The 5,307-nt window shown below is 47.7% G+C and overlaps 1 pseudogene; it reads left to right on the top strand.

The window, feature by feature from the left end:
• The first annotated feature begins 2,172 nt into the window (after positions 1 to 2,172).
• On the top strand, positions 2,173 to 3,215 carry LOC116912253 (annotated as a pseudogene).
• The last annotated feature ends 2,092 nt before the right edge of the window (positions 3,216 to 5,307 follow it).

Genomic DNA, 5,307 nt, shown 5'->3' with positions numbered 1-5,307 from the left:
CCTATTTAAAAGTCCCCCCCCAAACATCTGTCCTCGATTAAACAACAGATACCACTCACAGACCGTGTCTGTTTTCCAGGGGTTCAGAGCAATAATTAATCAGGCGCATGAAAAAGCACAGGCCTCCTCCTTTTATCCAATTAGAGAGATCTCTGCAAGGCCCGGCACCAAACTGTTTGGCTTTTGTGGAAATGCATTGTGGTTGAGTGACTGGCTTCACATCTTAGAAAATATCAATATTTACTTTAAACTTCCAGTGAAATTAAAGAAAAACAAGATGTCTGGGTTAACTGTCACTGAATATATGGCGGCCGCTATTGAATTGCTACTGCAGGGCACGGGGAGTGAGAAATGACCGCTCAAGATGCACTGCAGCAGCTGGAGAGGCATTTCAGGTTTCCTCTGTGGCTTTTGATTTTTTTGTCTCCCATCCATCATCCCCATGTAGTGGATTTGTTTCCCCCTCCACACATTTGCCCATAAATCCTAGGCCGTCCTCTCTCCTCTATATCCCACCATGGCCTACACTACCTTCAGAGCATGTCACATGTCACATGTCACCTTCACTACCTTCAGAGCATGTCACATGTCACATGTTTTGGGAAAGCCCCTCCAGGGTTAGGGCACCTGTGTTCTTTCTTTGGGCTCAAGCATCAGGAATGGCTGTTCTCACACTTCCATGGAGCCACCATGATCTTCAAGTCGGTAAATTGTCACAGTGGACCTGAGAGCTCGGTTGCTGAGTAGCTCCCTAAGACACTGAGGATTCACAGACCCACGACGGGGAAGAGCCCTTGGCGCCACCGAGCCTAAGCCCAAGCTCTGCCGATGAGAAGACTGACGCTGGATTTCGTAGCGCTTGCCCACAGATTCCTGGCCCAAGTTCATCGCCACCAAGTCTCAGATGAGAAGTTGTACTGAGCCTTATCTGTCTCCGCAGCAGAGTTGATCTGTCATGAAGAAAGTTGGGAGCAAAACCAGAAGATGATTCTAGGAACAGAACGCGCTAGATCACATGGAAGGCTCAGTTAGCACGCACTTCGTAGAATAAAGGTTACACTAGATGTGCACTCATGGAATAAAACTGAAGGAGAACACTAGGCCGAAGGGGAGACTCGCCCCAATACACTTCCTTTATTTTATTGTAAGCGCAACACTTTCTGAGAAGTGGAGAAAAGTTCAAATAACCCATAATCGCATCGCCCGCAGTCTTGTTAACACCTTACCCTATTTACTACCGTATTAAAAAAAAATCCACACGTGACTAAACAATCTTAACTTCAGACGTAAAGGGAAAATGAACGTTTTAACTGTGAAGAATCCAAACATATAAATTACATAATTAGAAATTGCATCACTGTACTTTAGGCACTGACAAATAGAGTTACGGGCTAGAACAGGACAGTGGCTCTCTGCGATGGGGCTGAGGATGACTGGATGAGTTTGGAAGAACGAGGTTGGCTGCGGTGTGACCATGCCCGTGGTGATTGAGAACAGCCCTCTTCGAATCAGGGTCACCCTAATGTCCTCTTTGTATCTGATTATTGCTTTGCATGTTCCCAGGACTCGGGGGTCATCTGGAGAGTGACCAACAAGGCCATTGGCTGCACAGCTTCTCCAGTGGCCCAAGGCCAGCATCCCATTAACACTCCTGGGTCTCCCCCACCACCCCATGGAGAGAAGGCAGGCCCCTCTACGGCTGTGTGGACTGTGAATGTGGCTGGGTCAGAGACTCTTACAGGAGCCCCAGAGAGCACTGTTCTGATTGAGAAGGTTTCCATGTCTTCATCTCTAAAACTCTGATTAAAGAAGAGAGCTACTAGGCCAGTCACCTGGAACATGAAAAATAGCCTCAATGGGGTCCCAAGCCAGGCAGTGGCCTGTTGTTGTAAAAATATAAAAAATAAAAAAGTATAGTTGCCTTTTACCTCGCGAGGTCCAGTACCGCGGTGCCCCAAGATACTCTGCTAGATATCTTGGCGGAAAAACATCCCAACTTTGCCGCAGCGACCCAGTGTCTCCAGCCGTCACACACTTTCCTACACTCAAACCCTCACATAAAAGAACACACAACACAATAATCTTAAATCTAACTGGTAAGATATAACTGCCCACTTAAACATACAAAGCCCGGGCTCTCTGCTCCTCCCTATTCTAGAGATGGCTGCATCTTCTCGTGCAGCGCCAGCCTCGTCTCATAGACAAGATGGTGAAGGTCGGTGTGAACGGATTTGGCCGTATTGGGCGCCTGGTTACCAGGGCTGCCTTGTGTTCTGACAAAGTGCAGATGTTGCCATCAACGACCCCTTCATTGACCTCATCTACATGGTCTACATGTTCCAGTATGACTCTACCCATGGCAAGTTCAACGGCACAGTCAAGGCTGAGGATGGGAAGCTTGTCATCAACGGGAAGACCATCACCATCTTCCAGGAGCGAGATCCCGCTAACATCAAATGGGGTGACGCTGGTGCTGAGTATGTCATGGATTCTACTGGTGTCTTCACCACCATGGAGAAGGCTGGGGCTCACCTGAAGGGTGGGGCCAAAAGGGTCATCATCTCCACCCCTTCAGCCGATGCCCCCATGTTTGTGATGGGTGTGAACCACGAGAAATATGACAACTCCCTCAAGATTGTCAGCAATGCATCCTGCACCACCAACTGCTTAGCCGCCCTGGCTAATGTCATCCATGACAACTTTGGCATTGTGGAAGGGCTCATGACCACAGTCCATGCCATCACTGCCACTCAGAAGACTGTGAATGACTTCTGCCCCTCTGGAAAGCTGTGGCGTGATGGCCGTGGGGCAGCCCAGAACATCGTCCCTGCATCCACTGGTGCTGCCAAGGCTGTGGGCAAGGTCATCCCAGAGCTGAACGGGAAGCTCACTGGCATGGCCTTCCGTGTTCCTACCCCCAATGTATCCGTTGTGGATCTGACATGCCGCCTGGAGAAACCTGCCAAGTGTGATGACATCAAGAAGGTGGTGAAGCAGGCGGCCGAGGGCCCACTAAAGGGCATCCTAGGCTACACTGAGGACCAGGTTGTCTCCTGCGACTTCAACAGCAACTCCCACTCTTCCACCTTTGATGCTGGGGCTGGCATTGCTCTTAACGACAACTTTGTGAAGCTCATCTCCTGGTATGACAATGAATATGGCTACAGCAACAGGGTGGTGGACCTCATGGCCTCCATGGCCTCCAAGGAGTAAGAAACCCTGGACCGCCCACCCCAGCCCAGCAAGGATACTGAGAGCAAGAGAGAGGCCCTCAGTTGCTGAGGAGTCCCCATTCCAACTCGGCCCCCAACACTGAGCATCTCCCCCACAATTCCATCCCAGACCCCATAAAAACAGGGGGGGCCTAGGGAGCCCTCCCTTCTCTCTTGAATGCCATCAAAAAAGTTCGCTGCACCAAAAAAAAAAAAAAAAAAAACATACAAAGCCCGGTACCATCCATCCCTTAAGAACATCGATAATAACTTGTAAATACACAGAGCGAGATCTTTACATCAGCCTCCATTGTCCTGCCATGTCCTACCTCTCTCTCCCTCCTGTTCTCGTCACCTCCTCTTCCTTCAAACTTCTCTCCACCCATCCTTCCCTCTCCTCCAATGACAGGCCTCCTTCTATCTTGTACCTGCCCCTCACCTGTACTTTACATATTCAATGGGGAGAAGGTTCTGGTGAAGTCACCTGATTCCTGAGTAGTGACTAAGCAGCTGTCCTTGGGGCAGTGGAATTAGCATCAAAATACAGATAACTCCCGGGCAAACCACAACGGTGGCCTGAGCCAATGGGCGTATATCCCAAATATAGAGTCCTTTATCAGCGGTCCTCAGCCTTCCTGAGGCATGGCCCTTTAATACAGTTCCTCGTGTAATGCTGACCCCCAACTATAAAATTATTTTCACTGCTACTTCATAACTGTAATTTTGCTGCTGTTGTGAATCATAATGTAAATATCCAATTCGCATCCCCCAAGGGTTTATAACCGATGGGTTGAGAACCATTGCCTAGGGTCTAGGCAGAGGGGAGGGGTATTGATAATTGATATTGAAGGTATTGATAGCCATTTCAGTGGGTTCTGGGATGGCAGGCTCAGGCAACAGCTCTGAGCTTCTAACTCCATAGCTCCAACACCAGCCCTCTGGAATCAAATCCTAATCTAGCATGAACCACTTGATATCATGCCAGGAGCAATATCTTACTCTTTCTATGCCTCTAATATAGAGACAATAAACGTTCTAGGGTTATGCCAGTGACTGCAGTGACAATATATGAAAAGTATTGCACAAAGTACCTGGAACTAAGTGTTCCATAATTTCCAGATATGATAATAGTTAAGCCCTTTCCACATCCCATCATGGTCACATGCACACCAGTGTCTCAAAACTGCATTAGAATGCTGATCAGACATCTTCCACACGGCTCTGAAATGCCAGGGACACCCTCCTGGCTCCTACGACTTCTGCTCTTGTGCCTAGAGTCTTGTATGTGTGCTTTCACACATACACTGGAGATTCTCTCGTGCCTCTGCTTCTGCTGGATCAGAAGGCAGTGTGCACAAGGTGCTTTCTCTGACACTCTCACACCATGACACGGAAGCCCTGTGCCCGTGGGTGGGTTTCTGTGTAGTTAGTCAGGTCCTTCTTCACAGAGAACACCAACTAGAGCTCGTGGCCTGACTGGGGCGGTGGTGTCTACCACAGACCATGCCTACATCTTTCTCTTCTTTCTTCTCCCTGTCTTTAGCATCCTACCCCAAAACTCTATTTTCTCTGGACCCCCACTCTGAAACAAAGACCATTTATCAGCTCATGCAAATAGATTTGAGGTTGGAGCAGGCAATGCCATCTACACATTAGAATTATCTGAAATGGTAAACAAGACCAGCCAGGCGAGCCTACATAATATCTCATTTAACCTACCTGGCTCCCACTAAGTAGCTTTTATCATTATCTCTGCTTTAGACGTAAGGAAACTAAAGGCAGAGAGGTCATGAAACGTGCTCACTGTCACAAGGTGCTAACTATTGAGGAACAGCCAACTCTACCATGTTTTATTGCAAAATCTACGTTTGTTGCCACAAGTCAGGTACCTCAGAGTGAGTATGATACCACTTTGCGATGGTTAGAATAAGAACTATTCAAAGCAATCAAATATTAAGATGCAATCAGATATTATCGAAGCATAGTTACACAAAGAGCATAGTGAAGTAAATAAAATATGAGTCAATATATTTATCAAAAGTGATCAAAGTATAATTAGGACAGGTAATCAAATCCATCGAAGATTAATATGCAT

The sequence above is a fragment of the Rattus rattus genome, chromosome 11, assembly GCF_011064425.1.
Source record: "Rattus rattus isolate New Zealand chromosome 11, Rrattus_CSIRO_v1, whole genome shotgun sequence".
Lineage (NCBI taxonomy): Eukaryota > Metazoa > Chordata > Mammalia > Rodentia > Muridae > Rattus > Rattus rattus.
Note: the sequence above shows the minus strand (reverse complement) of the source record. Positions and strands in the feature narration are given on the sequence as shown.